A 16,479-nucleotide genomic window follows, 5' to 3' on the forward strand; every position below is an offset into this window, starting at 1 on the left:
TGCAAGTGGAGATTTGTAGCGTTTTGGCGCCAACGGTAGAAAAGGAAATATCTTCGTATAAAAACTAGAGAGAATCATTCTCAGCAACGACTTTGGGATGTGTGCGTTCCACTCACAGAGTTTAACCTTTCTTTTCATAGAGCACTTTGGAAACACTCTGTTTGTAAAGTCTGCAAGTGGATATTTGGACCTCTTTCAGGATTTCGTTGGAAACGGGATTTCTGCATCTAACGCTAGACAGAAGAATTCTCAGTAACTTCTTTAGGCTGCGTGTGTTCAACTCACAGAGTTGAACCTTCCTTTAGACACAGCAGATTTGAAACCCTCTTTTTGTGGAATTTGCAAGTGGAGATTTCAAGCGCTTTGGGGCCAAGTGTAGAAAAGGAAATATCTTCGTATGAAACCTAGAGAGAATCATTCTCAGCAACCACTTTGGGATGTGTGCGTTCCACTCACAGAGTTTAACCTTTCTTTTCACAGAGCGGTTTGGAAACACTCTGTTTGTAAAGTCTGCAAGTGGATATTTGGACCTCTTTGAGGATTTCGTTGGAAATGGGATTTCTGCATCTAACGCTAGACAGAAGAATTCTCAGTAACTTCTTTAGGATGCGTGTGTTCAACTCACAGAGTTGAACCTTCCTTTAGACACAGCAGATTTGAAACCCTCTTTTTGTGGAATCTGCAATTGGAGATTTGTAGCGTTTTGGCGCCAACTGTAGAAAAGGAAATATCTTCGTATAAAAACTAGAGAGAATCATTCTCAGCAACGACTTTGGGATGTGTGCGTTCCACTCACAGAGTTTAACCTTTCTTTTCATAGAGCACTTTGGAAACCCTCTGTTTGTAACGTCTGCAAGTGTATATTTGGACCTCTTTGAGGATTTCGTTGGAAACGGGATTTCTGCATCTAACGCTAGACAGAAGAATTCTCAGTAACTTCTTTGGGCTGTGTGTGTTCAACTCACAGGGTTGAACCTTCCTTTAAACAGAGGAGATTTGAAACCCTCTTTTTGTGGAATTTGCAAGTGGAGATTTCAAGCGCTTTGGGGCCAACGGTAGAAAAGGAAATATCTTCGTATGAAACCTAGAGAGAATCATTCTCAGCAACCACTTTGGGATGTGTGCGTTCCACTCACAGAGTTTAACCTTTCTTTTCATAGAGCCCTTTGGAAACACTCTGTTTGTAAAGTCTGCAAGTGGATATTTGGACCTCTTTCAGGATTTCGTTGGAAACGGGATTTCTGCATCTAACGCTAGACAGAAGAATTCTCAGTAACTTCTTTAGGCTGCGTGTGTTCAACTCACAGAGTTGAACCTTCCTTTAGACACAGCAGATTTGAAACCCTCTTTTTGTGGAATTTGCAAGTGGAGATTTCAAGCGCTTTGGGGCCAAGGGTAGAAAAGGAAGTATCTTCGTATGAAACCTAGAGAGAACCATTCTCAGCAACCACTTTGGGATGTGTGCGTTCCACTCACAGAGTTTAACCTTTCTTTTCACAGAGCGGTTTGGAAACACTCTGTTTGTAAAGTCTGCAAGTGGATATTTAGACCTCTTAGAGGATTTCGTTGGAAACGGGATTTCTGCATCTAACGCTAGACAGAAGAATTCTCAGTAACTTCTTCAGGCTGCGTGTGTTCAACTCACAGAGTTGAACCTTCCTTTAGACACAGCAGATTTGAAACCCTCTTTTTGTGGAATCTGCAAGTGGAGATTTCTAGCGTTTTGGCGCCAACGGTAGAAAAGGAAATATCTTCGTATAAAAACTAGAGAGAATCATTCTCAGCAACGACTTTGGGATGTGTGCGTTCCACTCACAGAGTTTAACCTTTCTTTTCACAGAGCACTTTGGAAACCCTCTGTTTGTAAAGTCTGCAAGTGTATATTTGGACCTCTTTGAGGATTTCGTTGGAAACGGGATTTCTGCATCTAACGCTAGACAGAAGAATTCTCAGTAACTTCTTTGGGCTGTGTGTGTTCAACTCACAGGGTTGAACCTTCCTTTAAACAGAGCAGATTTGAAACCCTCTTTTTGGGGAATTTGCAAGTGGAGATTTCAAGCGCTTTGGGGCCAACGGTAGAAAAGGAAATATCTTCGTATGAAACCTAGAGAGAATCATTCTCAGCAACCACTTTGGGATGTGTGCGTTCCACTCACAGAGTTTAACCTTTCTTTTCATAGAGCACTTTGGAAACACTCTGTTTGTAAAGTCTGCAAGTGGATATTTGGACCTCTTTGAGGATTACTTTGGAAACGGGATTTCTGCATCTAACGCTAGACATAAGAATTCTCAGTAACTTCTTTAGGCTGCGTGTGTTCAACTCACAGAGTTGAACCTTCCTTTAGACACAGCAGATTTGAAACCCTCTTTTTGTGGAATCTGCAAGTGGAGATTTCTAGCGTTTTGGCGCCAACGGTAGAAAAGGAAATATCTTCGTATAAAAACTAGACAGAATCATTCTCAGCAACGACTTTGGGATGTGTGCGTTCCACTCACAGAGTTTAACCTTTCTTTTCATAGAGCACTTTGGAAACCCTCTGTTTGTAACGTCTGCCAGTGTATATTTGGACCTCTTTGAGGATTTCGTTGGAAACGGGATTTCTGCATCTAACGCTAGACAGAAGAATTCTCAGTAACTTCTTTGGGCTGTGTGTGTTCAACTCACAGGGTTGAACCTTCCTTTAAACAGAGCAGATTTGAAACCCTCTTTTTGTGGAATTTGCAAGTGGAGATTTCAAGCGCTTTGGGGCCAACGGTAGAAAAGGAAATATCTTCGTATGAAACTGAGAGAGAATCATTCTCAGCAACCACTTTGGGATGTGTGCGTTCCACTCACAGAGTTTAACCTTTCTTTTCATAGAGCACTTTGGAAACACTCTGTTTGTAAAGTCTGCAAGTGGATATTTGGACCTCTTTGAGGATTACTTTGGAAACGGGATTTCTGCATCTAACGCTAGACAGAAGAATTCTCAGTAACTTCTTTAGGCTGCGTGTGTTCAACTCACAGAGTTGAACCTTCCTTTAGACACAGCAGATTTGAAACCCTCTTTTTGTGGAATCTGCAAGTGGAGATTTCTTGCGTTTTGGCGCCAACGGTAGAAAAGGAAATATCTTCGTATAAAAACTAGACAGAATCATTCTCAGCAACGACTTTGGGATGTGTGCGTTCCACTCACAGAGTTTAACCTTTCTTTTCATAGAGCACTTTGGAAACCCTCTGTTTGTAACGTCTGCAAGTGAATATTTAGACCTCTTTGAGGATTTAGTTGGAAACGGGATTTCTGCATCTAACGCTAGACAGAAGAATTCTCAGTAACTTCTTTGGGCTGTGTGTGTTCAACTCACAGGGTTGAACCTTCCTTTAAACAGAGCAGAATTGAAACCCTCTTTTTGTGGAATTTGCAAGAGGAGATTTCAAGCGTTTTGGGGCCAACGGTAGAAAAAGAAATATCTTCGTATGAAACCTAGAGAGAATCATTCTCAGCAACCACTTTGGGATGTGTGCGTTCCACTCACAGAGTTTAACCTTTCTTTTCATAGAGCGGTTTGGAAACACTCTGTTTGTAAAGTCTGCAAGTGGATATTTGGACCTCTTTGAGGATTTCGTTGGAAACGGGATTTCTGCTTCTAACGCTAGACAGAAGAATTCTCAGTAACTTCTTTAGGCTGCGTGTGTTCAACTCACAGAGTTGAACCTTCCTTTAGACACAGCAGATTTGAAACCCTCTTTTTGTGGAATCTGCAAGTGGAGATTTGTAGCGTTTTGGCGCCAACGGTAGAAAAGGAAATATCTTCGTATAAAAACTAGAGAGAATCATTCTCAGCAACGACTTTGGGATGTGTGCGTTCCACTCACAGAGTTTAACCTTTCTTTTCATAGAGCACTTTGGAAACACTCTGTTTGTAAAGTCTGCAAGTGGATATTTGGACCTCTTTCAGGATTTCGTTGGAAACGGGATTTCTGCATCTAACGCTAGACAGAAGAATTCTCAGTAACTTCTTTAGGCTTCGTGTGTTCAACTCACAGATTTGAACCTTCCTTTAGACACAGCAGATTTGAAACCCTCTTTTTGTGGAATTTGCAAGTGGAGATTTCAAGCGCTTTGGGGCCAAGTGTAGAAAAGGAAATATCTTCGTATGAAACCTAGAGAGAATCATTCTCAGCAACCACTTTGGGATGTGTGCGTTCCACTCACAGAGTTTAACCTTTCTTTTCACAGAGCGGTTTGGAAACACTCTGTTTGTAAAGTCTGCAAGTGGATATTTAGACCTCTTAGAGGATTTCGTTGGAAACGGGATTTCTGCATCTAACGCTAGACAGAAGAATTCTCAGTAACTTCTTCAGGCTGCGTGTGTTCAACTCACAGAGTTGAACCTTCCTTTAGACACAGCAGATTTGAAACCCTCTTTTTGTGGAATCTGCAAGTGGAGATTTCTAGCGTTTTGGCGCCAACGGTAGAAAAGGAAATATCTTCGTATAAAAACTAGAGAGAATCATTCTCAGCAACGACTTTGGGATGTGTGCGTTCCACTCACAGAGTTTAACCTTTCTTTTGACAGAGCACTTTGGAAACCCTCTGTTTGTAAAGTCTGCAAGTGTATATTTGGACCTCTTTGAGGATTTCGTTGGAAACGGGATTTCTGCATCTAACGCTAGACAGAAGAATTCTCAGTAACTTCTTTGGGCTGTGTGTGTTCAACTCACAGGGTTGAACCTTCCTTTAAACAGAGCAGATTTGAAACCCTCTTTTTGGGGAATTTGCAAGTGGAGATTTCAAGCGGTTTGGGGCCAACGGTAGAAAAGGAAATATCTTCGTATGAAACCGAGAGAGAATCATTCTCAGCAACCACTTTGGGATGTGTGCGTTCCACTCACAGAGTTTAACCTTTCTTTTCATAGAGCACTTTGGAAACACTCTGTTTGTAAAGTCTGCAAGTGGATATTTGGACCTCTTTGAGGATTACTTTGGAAACGGGATTTCTGCATCTAACGCTAGACAGAGGAATTCTCAGTAACTTCTTTAGGCTGCGTGTGTTCAACTCACAGAGTTGAACCTTCCTTTAGACACAGCAGATTTGAAACCCTCTTTTTGTGGAATCTGCAAGTGGAGATTTGTAGCGTTTTGGCGCCAACGGTAGAAAAGGAAATATCTTCGTATAAAAACTAGACAGAATCATTCTCAGCAACGACTTTGGGATGTGTGCGTTCCACTCACAGAGTTTAACCTTTCTTTTCATAGAGCACTTTGGAAACCCTCTGTTTGTAACGTCTGCAAGTGAATATTTAGACCTCTTTGAGGATTTAGTTGGAAACGGGATTTCTGCATCTAACGCTAGACAGAAGAATTCTCAGTAACTTCTTTGGGCTGTGTGTGTTCAACTCACAGGGTTGAACCTTCCTTTAAACAGAGCAGAATTGAAACCCTCTTTTTGTGGAATTTGCAAGTGGAGATTTCAAGCGTTTTGGGGCCAACGGTAGAAAAAGAAATATCTTCGTATGAAACCTAGAGAGAATCATTCTCAGCAACCACTTTGGGATGTGTGCGTTCCACTCACAGAGTTTAACCTTTCTTTTCATAGAGCGGTTTGGAAACACTCTGTTTGTAAAGTCTGCAAGTGGATATTTGGACCTCTTTGTGGATTTCGTTGGAAACGGGATTTCTGCATCTAACGCTAGACAGAAGAATTCTCAGTAACTTCTTTAGGCTGCGTGTGTTCAACTCACAGAGTTGAACCTTCCTTTAGACACAGCAGATTTGAAACCCTCTTTTTGTGGAATCTGCAAGTGGAGATTTGTAGCGTTTTGGCGCCAACGGTAGAAAAGGAAATATCTTCGTATAAAAACTAGAGAGAATCATTCTCAGCAACGACTTTGGGATGTGTGCGTTCCACTCACAGAGTTTAACCTTTCTTTTCATAGAGCACTTTGGAAACACTCTGTTTGTAAAGTCTGCAAGTGGATATTTGGACCTCTTTCAGGATTTCGTTGGAAACGGGATTTCTGCATCTAACGCTAGACAGAAGAATTCTCAGTAACTTCTTTAGGCTGCGTGTGTTCAACTCACAGAGTTGAACCTTCCTTTAGACACAGCAGATTTGAAACCCTCTTTTTGTGGAATTTGCAAGTGGAGATTTCAAGCGCTTTGGGGCCAAGTGTAGAAAAGGAAATATCTTCGTATGAAACCTAGAGAGAATCATTCTCAGCAACCACTTTGGGATGTGTGCGTTCCACTCACAGAGTTTAACCTTTCTTTTCACAGAGCGGTTTGGAAACACTCTGTTTGTAAAGTCTGCAAGTGGATATTTAGACCTCTTAGAGGATTTCGTTGGAAACGGGATTTCTGCATCTAACGCTAGACAGAAGAATTCTCAGTAACTTCTTTAGGATGCGTGTGTTCAACTCACAGAGTTGAACCTTCCTTTAGACACAGCAGATTTGAAACCCTCTTTTTGTGGAATCTGCAAGTGGAGATTTCTAGCGTTTTGGCGCCAACGGTAGAAAAGGAAATATCTTCGTATAAAAACTAGAGAGAATCATTCTCAGCAACGACTTTGGGATGTGTGCGTTCCACTCACAGAGTTTAACCTTTCTTTTGACAGAGCACTTTGGAAACCCTCTGTTTGTAAAGTCTGCAAGTGTATATTTGGACCTCTTTGAGGATTTCGTTGGAAACGGGATTTCTGCATCTAACGCTAGACAGAAGAATTCTCAGTAACTTCTTTGGGCTGTGTGTGTTCAACTCACAGGGTTGAACCTTCCTTTAAACAGAGCAGATTTGAAACCCTCTTTTTGGGGAATTTGCAAGTGGAGATTTCAAGCGGTTTGGGGCCAACGGTAGAAAAGGAAATATCTTCGTATGAAACCTAGAGAGAATCATTCTCAGCAACCACTTTGGGATGTGTGCGTTCCACTCACAGAGTTTAACCTTTCTTTTCATAGAGCACTTTGGAAACACTCTGTTTGTAAAGTCTGCAAGTGGATATTTGGACCTCTTTGAGGATTACTTTGGAAACGGGATTTCTGCATCTAACGCTAGACAGAGGAATTCTCAGTAACTTCTTTAGGCTGCGTGTGTTCAACTCACAGAGTTGAACCTTCCTTTAGACACAGCAGATTTGAAACCCTCTTTTTGTGGAATCTGCAAGTGGAGATTTGTAGCGTTTTGGCGCCAACGGTAGAAAAGGAAATATCTTCGTATAAAAACTAGACAGAATCATTCTCAGCAACCACTTTGGGATGTGTGCGTTCCACTCACAGAGTTTAACCTTTCTTTTCATAGAGCACTTTGGAAACCCTCTGTTTGTAACGTCTGAAAGTGTATATTTGGACCTCTTTGAGGATTTCGTTGGAAACGGGATTTCTGCATCTAACGCTAGACAGAAGAATTCTCAGTAACTTCTTTGGGCTGTGTGTGTTCAACTCACAGGGTTGAACCTTCCTTTAAACAGAGCAGAATTGAAACCCTCTTTTTGTGGAATTTGCAAGTGGAGATTTCAAGCGTTTTGGGGCCAACGGTAGAAAAAGAAATATCTTCGTATGAAACCTAGAGAGAATCATTCTCAGCAACCACTTTGGGATGTGTGCGTTCCACTCACAGAGTTTAACCTTTCTTTTCATAGAGCACTTTGGAAACACTCTGTTTGTAAAGTCTGCAAGTGGATATTTGGACCTCTTTGAGGATTTCGTTGGAAACGGGATTTCTGCATCTAACGCTAGACAGAAGAATTCTCAGTAACTTCTTTAGGCTGCGTGTGTTCAACTCACAGAGGTGAACCTTCCTTTAGACACAGCAGATTTGAAACCCTCTTTTTGTGGAATCTGCAAGTGGAGATTTCTAGCGTTTTGGCGCCAATGGTAGAAAAGGAAATATCTTCCTATAAAAACTAGAGAGAATCATTCTCAGCAACGACTTTGGGATGTGTGCGTTCCACTCACAGAGTTTAACCTTTCTTTTCATAGAGCACTTTGGAAACACTCTGTAAAGTCTGCAAGTGTATTTGGACCTCTTTGAGGATTTCGTTGGAAACGGGATTTCTGCATCTAACGCTAGACAGAAGAATTCTCAGTAACTTCTTTGGGCTGTGTGTGTTCAACTCACAGGGTTGAACCTTCCTTTAAATAGAGCAGATTTGAAACCCTATTTTGGGGAATTTGCAAGTGGAGATTTCAAGCGCTTTGGGGCCAACGGTAGAAAAGGAAATATCTTCGTATGAAACCTAGAGAGAATCATTCTCAGCAACCACTTTGGGATGTGTGCGTTCCACTCACAGAGTTTAACCTTTCTTTTCATAGAGCACTTTGGAAACACTCTGTTTGTAAAGTCTGCAAGTGGATATTTGGACCTCTTTGAGGATTTCGTTGGAAACGGGATTTCTGCATCTAACGCTAGACAGAAGAATTCTCAGTAACTTCTTTAGGCTGCGTGTGTTCAACTCACAGAGTTGAACCTTCCTTTAGACACAGCAGATTTGAAACCCTCTTTTTGTGGAATCTGCAAGTGGAGATTTCTAGCGTTTTGGCGCCAACGGTAGAAAAGGAAATATCTTCGTATAAAAACTAGACAGAATCATTCTCAGCAACGACTTTGGGATGTGTGCGTTCCACTCACAGAGTTTAACCTTTCTTTTCATAGAGCACTTTGGAAACCCTCTGTTTGTAACGTCTGAAAGTGTATATTTGGACCTCTTTGAGGATTTCGTTGGAAACGGGATTTCTGCATCTAACGCTAGACAGAAGAATTCTCAGTAACTTCTTTAGGCTGCGAGTGTTCAACAGACAGAGTTGAACCTTCGTTTAGACACAGCAGATTTGAAACCCTCTTTTTGTGGAATTTGCAAGTGAAGATTTCAAGCGCTTTGGGGCCAACGGTAGAAAAGGAAATATCTTCGTATGAAACCTAGAGAGAATCATTCTCAGCAACCCCTTTGGGATGTGTGCGTTCCACTCACAGAGTTTAACCTTTCTTTTCATAGAGCAGTTTGGAAACACTCTGTTTGTAAAGTCTGCAAGTGGATATTTAGACCTCTTTGAGGATTTCGTTGGAAACGGGATTTCTGCATCTAACGCTAGACAGAAGAATTCTCAGTAACTTCTTTGTGCTGCGTGTGTTCAACTCACGGAGTTGAACCTTCCTTTAGACAGAGCAGATTGGAAACCCTCTTTTTGTGGAATTTGCAAGTGGAGATTTCAAGCGCTTTGGGGACAAGGGTAGAAAAGGAAATATCTTCGCATGAAACCTAGAGAGAATCATTCTCAGCAACCACTTTGGGATGTGTGCGTTCCACTCACAGAGTTTAACCTTTCTTTTCATAGAGCGGTTTGGAAACACTCTGTTTGTAAAGTCTGCAAGTGGATATTTAGACCTCTTTGAGGATTTCGTTGGAAACGGGATTTCTGCATCTAACGCTAGACAGAAGAATTCTCAGTAACTTCTTTGGGCTGTGTGTGTTCAACTCACAGGGTTGAACCTTCCTTTAAACAGAGCAGATTTGAAACCCTATTTTGGGGAATTTGCAAGTGGAGATTTCAAGCGCTTTGGGGCCAACGGTAGAAAAGGAAATATCTTCGTATGAAACCTAGAGAGAATCATTCTCAGCAACCACTTTGGGATGTGTGCGTTCCACTCACAGAGTTTAACCTTTCTTTTCATAGAGCACTTTGGAAACACTCTGTTTGTAAAGTCTGCAAGTGGGTATTTGGACCTCTTTGAGGATTTCGTTGGAAACGGGATTTCTGCATCTAACGCTAGACAGAAGAATTCTCAGTAACTTCTTTAGGCTGCGTGTGTTCAACTCACAGAGTTGAACCTTCCTTTAGACAGAGCAGATTTGAAACCCTCTTTTTGTGGAATTTGCAAGTGGAGATTTCAAGCGCTTTGGGGCCAACGGTAGAAAAGGAAATATCTTCGTATGAAACCTAGAGAGAATCATTCTCAGCAACCACTTTGGGAAGTGTGCGTTCCACTCACAGAGTTTAACCTTTCTTTTCATAGAGCACTTTGGAAACACTCTGTAAAGTCTGCAAGTGTATTTGGACCTCTTTGAGGATTTCGTTGGAAACGGGATTTCTGCATCTAACGCTAGACAGAAGAATTCTCAGTAACTTCTTTGGGCTGTGTGTGTTCAACTCACAGGGTTGAACCTTCCTTTAAATAGAGCAGATTTGAAACCCTATTTTGGGGAATTTGCAAGTGGAGATTTCAAGCGCTTTGGGGCCAACGGTAGAAAAGGAAATATCTTCGTATGAAACCTAGAGAGAATCATTCTCAGCAACCACTTTGGGATGTGTGCGTTCCACTCACAGAGTTTAACCTTTCTTTTCATAGAGCACTTTGGAAACACTCTGTTTGTAAAGTCTGCAAGTGGATATTTGGACCTCTTTGAGGATTACGTTGGAAACGGGATTTCTGCATCTAACGCTAGACAGAAGAATTCTCAGTAACTTCTTTAGGCTGTGTGTGTTCAACTCACAGAGTTGAACCTTCCTTTAGACACAGCAGATTTGAAACCCTCTTTTTGTGGAATCTGCAAGTGGAGATTTCTAGCGTTTTGGCGCCAACGGTAGAAAAGGAAATATCTTCGTATAAAAACTAGACAGAATCATTCTCAGCAACGACTTCGGGATGTGTGCGTTCCACTCACAGAGTTTAACCTTTCTTTTCATAGAGCACTTTGGAAACCCTCTGTTTGTAACGTCTGAAAGTGTATATTTAGACCTCTTTGAGGATTTCGTTGGAAACGGGATTTCTGCATCTAACGCTAGACAGAAGAATTCTCAGTAACTTCTTTGTGCTGCGTGTGTTCAACTCACAGAGTTGAACCTTCCTTTAGACAGAGCAGATTGGAAACCCTCTTTTTGTGGAATTTGCAAGTGGAGATTTCAAGCGCTTTGGGGACAAGGGTAGAAAAGGAAATATCTTCGCATGAAACCTAGAGAGAATCATTCTCAGCAACCACTTTGGGATGTGTGCGTTCCACTCACAGAGTTTAACCTTTCTTTTCATAGAGCGGTTTGGAAACACTCTGTTTGTAAAGTCTGCAAGTGGATATTTAGACCTCTTTGAGGATTTCGTTGGCAACGGGATTTCTGCATCTAACGCTAGACAGAAGAATTCTCAGTAACTTCTTTGGGCTGTGTGTGTTCAACTCACAGAGTTGAACCTTCCTTTAGACAGAGCAGATTTGAAACCCTCTTTTTGTGGAATTTGCAAGTGGAGATTTCAAGCGCTTTGGGGCCAACGGTAGAAAAGGAAATATCTTCGTATGAAACCTAGAGAGAATCATTCTCAGCAACCACTTTGGGATGTGTGCGTTCCACTAACAGAGTTTAACCTTTCTTCTCATAGAGCAGTTTGGAAACACTCTGTTTGTAAAGTCTGCAAGTGGATATTTGGACCTCTTTGAGGATTTCTTTGGAAACGGGATTTCTGCATCTAACGCTAGACAGAAGAATGCTCAGTAACTTCTTTAGGCTGCGTGTGTTCAACTCACAGAGTTGAACCTTCCTTTAGACACAGCAGATTTGAAACCCTCTTTTTGTGGAATTTGCAAGTGGAGATTTCAAGCGCTTTGGGGCCAAGGGTAGAAAAGGAAATATCTTCGTATGAAACCTAGAGAGAATCATTCTCAGCAACCACTTTGGGAAGTGTGCGTTCCACTCACAGAGTTTAACCTTTCTTTTCATAGAGCACTTTGGAAACACTCTGTAAAGTCTGCAAGTGTATTTGGACCTCTTTGAGGATTTCGTTGGAAACGGGATTTCTGCATCTAACGCTAGACAGAAGAATTCTCAGTAACTTCTTTGGGCTGTGTGTGTTCAACTCACAGGGTTGAACCTTCCTTTAAATAGAGCAGATTTGAAACCCTATTTTGGGGAATTTGCAAGTGGAGATTTCAAGCGCTTTGGGGCCAACGGTAGAAAAGGAAATATCTTCGTATGAAACCTAGAGAGAATCATTCTCAGCAACCACTTTGGGATGTGTGCGTTCCACTCACAGAGTTTAACCTTTCTTTTCATAGAGCACTTTGGAAACACTCTGTTTGTAAAGTCTGCAAGTGGATATTTGGACCTCTTTGAGGATTACGTTGGAAACGGGATTTCTGCATCTAACGCTAGACAGAAGAATTCTCAGTAACTTCTTTAGGCTGCGTGTGTTCAACTCACAGAGTTCAACCTTCCTTTAGACACAGCAGATTTGAAACCCTGTTTTTGTGGAATCTGCAAGTGGAGATTTCTAGCGTTTTGGCGCCAACGGTAGAAAAGGAAATATCTTCGTATAAAAACTAGACAGAATCATTCTCAGCAACGACTTTGGGATGTGTGCGTTCCACTCACAGAGTTTAACCTTTCTTTTCATAGAGCACTTTGGAAACCCTCTGTTTGTAACGTCTGAAAGTGTATATTTGGACCTCTTTGAGGATTTCGTTGGAAACGGGATTTCTGCATCTGACGCTAGACAGAAGAATTCTCAGTAACTTCTTTAGGCTGCGAGTGTTCAACAGACAGAGTTGAACCTTCCTTTAGACACAGCAGATTTGAAACCCTCTTTTTGTGGAATTTGCAAGTGGAGATTTCAAGCGCTTTGGGGCCAACGGTAGAAAAGGAAATATCTTCGTATGAAACCTAGAGAGAATCATTCTCAGCAACCACTTTGGGATGTGTGCGTTCCAATCACAGAGTTTAACCTTTCTTTTCATAGAGCAGTTTGGAAACACTCTGTTTGTAAAGTCTGCAAGTGGATATTTAGACCTCTTTGAGGATTTCGTTGGAAACGGGATTTCTGCATCTAACGCTAGACAGAAGAATTCTCAGTAACTTCTTTGTGCTGCGTGTGTTCAACTCACAGAGTTGAACCTTCCTTTAGATAGAGCAGATTGGAAACCCTCTTTTTGTGGAATTTGCAAGTGGAGATTTCAAGCGCTTTGGGGACAAGGGTAGAAAAGGTAATATCTTCGCATGAAACCTAGAGAGAATCATTCTCAGCAACCACTTTGGGATGTGTGCGTTCCACTCACAGAGTTTAACCTTTCTTTTCATAGAGCGGTTTGGAAACACTCTGTTTGTAAAGTCTGCAAGTGGATATTTAGACCTCTTTGAGGATTTCGTTGGAAACGGGATTTCTGCATCTAACGCTAGACAGAAGAATTCTCAGTAACTTCTTTGGGCTGTGTGTGTTCAACTCACAGGGTTGAACCTTCCTTTAAACAGAGCAGATTTGAAACCCTATTTTGGGGAATTTGCAAGTGGAGATTTCAAGCGCTTTGGGGCCAACGGTAGAAAAGGAAATATCTTCGTATGAAACCTAGAGAGAATCATTCTCAGCAACCACTTTGGGATGTGTGCGTTCCACTCACAGAGTTTAACCTTTCTTTTCATAGAGCAGTTTGGAAACACTCTGTTTGTGAAGTCTGCAAGTGGATATTTGGACCTCTTTGAGGATTTCGTTGGAAACGGGATTTCTGCATCTAACGCTAGACAGAAGAATTCTCAGTAACTTCTTTAGGCTGCGTGTGTTCAACTCACAGAGTTGAACCTTCCTTTAGACACAGCAGATTTGAAACCCTCTTTTTGTGGAATTTGCAAGTGGAGATTTCAAGCGCTTTGGGGCCAACGGTAGAAAAGGAAATATCTTCGTATGAAACCTAGAGAGAATCATTCTCAGCAACCACTTTGGGATGTGTGCGTTCCACTAACAGAGTTTAACCTTTCTTCTCATAGAGCAGTTTGGAAACACTCTGTTTGTAAAGTCTGCAAGTGGATATTTGGACCTCTTTGAGGATTTCGTTGGAAACGGGATTTCTGCATCTAACGCTAGACAGAAGAATTCTCAGTAACTTCTTTAGGCTGCGTGTGTTCAACTCACAGAGTTGAACCTTCCTTTAGACACAGCAGATTTGAAACCCTCTTTTTGTGGAATTTGCAAGTGGAGATTTCAAGCGCTTTGGGGCCAAGGGTAGAAAAGGAAATATCTTCGTATGAAACCTAGAGAGAATCATTCTCAGCAACCACTTTGGGAAGTGTGCGTTCCACTCACAGAGTTTAACCTTTCTTTTCATAGAGCACTTTGGAAACACTCTGTAAAGTCTGCAAGTGTATTTGGACCTCTTTGAGGATTTCGTTGGAAACGGGATTTCTGCATCTAACGCTAGACAGAAGAATTCTCAGTAACTTCTTTAGGCTGCGAGTGTTCAACAGACAGAGTTGAACCTTCCTTTAGACACAGCAGATTTGAAACCCTCTTTTTGTGGAATTTGCAAGTGGAGATTTCAAGCGCTTTGGGGCCAACGGTAGAAAAGGAAATATCTTCGTATGAAACCTAGAGAGAATCATTCTCAGCAACCACTTTGGGATGTGTGCGTTCCACTCACAGAGTTTAACCTTTCTTTTCATAGAGCAGTTTGGAAACACTCTGTTTGTAAAGTCTGCAAGTGGATATTTAGACCTCTTATAGGATTTCGTTGGAAACGGGATTTCTGCATCTAACGCTAGACAGAAGAATTCTCAGTAACTTCTTTGTGCGGAGTGTGTTCAACTCACAGAGTTGAACCTTCCTTTAGACAGAGCAGATTGGAAACCCTCTTTTTGTGGAATTTGCAAGTGGAGATTTCAAGCGCTTTGGGGACAAGGGTAGAAAAGGAAATATCTTCGCATGAAACCTAGAGAGAATCATTCTCAGCAACCACTTTGGGATGTGTGCGTTCCACTCACAGAGTTTAACCTTTCTTTTCATAGAGCGGTTTGGAAACACTCTGTTTGTAAAGTCTGCAAGTGGATATTTAGACCTCTTTGAGGATTTCGTTGGAAACGGGATTTCTGCATCTAACGCTAGACAGAAGAATTCTCAGTAACTTCTTTGGGCTGTGTGTGTTCAACTCACAGGGTTGAACCTTCCTTTAAACAGAGCAGATTTGAAACCCTATTTTGGGGAATTTGCAAGTGGAGATTTCAAGCACTTTGGGGCCAACGGTAGAAAAGGAAATATCTTCGTATGAAACCTAGAGAGAATCATTCTCAGCAACCACTTTGGGATGTGGGCGTTCCACTCACAGAGTTTAACCTTTCCTTTCATAGAGCACTTTGGAAACACTCTGTTTGTAAAGTCTGCAAGTGGATATTTGGACCTCTTTGAGGATTTCGTTGGAAACGGGATTTCTGCATCTAACGCTAGACAGAAGAATTCTCAGTAACTTCTTTAGGCTGCGTGTGTTCAACTCACAGAGTTGAACCTTCCTTTAGACAGAGCAGATTTGAAACCCTCTTTTTGTGGAATTTGCAAGTGGAGATTTCAAGCGCTTTGGGGCCAACGGTAGAAAAGGAAATATCTTCGTATGAAACCTAGAGAGAATCATTCTCAGCAACCACTTTGGGATGTGTGCGTTCCACTAACAGAGTTTAACCTTTCTTCTCACAGAGCACTTTGGAAACACTCTGTTTGTAAAGTCTGCAAGTGGATATTTGGACCTCTTTGAGGATTTCGTTGGAAACGGGATTTCTGCATCTAACGCTAGACAGAAGAATTCTCAGTAACTTCTTTGGGCTGCGTGTGTTCAACTCACAGAGTTGAACCTTCCTTTAGACACAGCAGATTTGAAACTCTCTTTTTGTGGAATTTGCAAGTGGAGATTTCAAGCCCTTTGGGGCCAAGGGTAGAAAAGGAAATATCTTCGTATGAAACCTAGAGAGAATCATTCTCAGCAACCACTTTGGGAAGTGTGCGTTCCACTCACAGAGTTTAACCTTTCTTTTCATAGAGCACTTTGGAAACACTCTGTAAAGTCTGCAAGTGTATTTGGACCTCTTTGAGGATTTCGTTGGAAACGGGATTTCTGCATCTAACGCTAGACAGAAGAATTCTCAGTAACTTCTTTAGGCTGCGAGTGTTCAACAGACAGAGTTGAACCTTCCTTTAGACACAGCAGATTTGAAACCCTCTTTTTGTGGAATTTGCAAGTGGAGATTTCAAGCGCTTTGGGGCCAACGGTAGAAAAGGAAATATCTTCGTATGAAACCTAGAGAGAATCATTCTCAGCAACCACTTTGGGATGTGTGCGTTCCACTCACAGAGTTTAACCTTTCTTTTCATAGAGCAGTTTGGAAACACTCTGTTTGTAAAGTCTGCAAGTGGATATTTAGACCTCTTTGAGGATTTCGTTGGAAACGGGATTTCTGCATCTAACGCTAGACAGAAGAATTCTCAGTAACTTCTTTGTGCTGCGTGTGTTCAACTCACAGAGTTGAACCTTCCTTTAGATAGAGCAGATTGGAAACCCTCTTTTTGTGGAATTTGCAAGTGGAGATTTCAAGCGCTTTGGGGACAAGGGTAGAAAAGGTAATATCTTCGCATGAAACCTAGAGAGAATCATTCTCAGCACCACTTTGGGATGTGTGCGTTCCACTCACAGAGTTTAACCTTTCTTTTCATAGAGCGGTTTGGAAACACTCTGTTTGTAAAGTCTGCAAGTGGATATTTAGACCTCTTT

The sequence above is a fragment of the Gorilla gorilla genome, chromosome 21 (assembly GCF_029281585.2).
Source record: "Gorilla gorilla gorilla isolate KB3781 chromosome 21, NHGRI_mGorGor1-v2.1_pri, whole genome shotgun sequence".
NCBI lineage: Eukaryota > Metazoa > Chordata > Mammalia > Primates > Hominidae > Gorilla > Gorilla gorilla.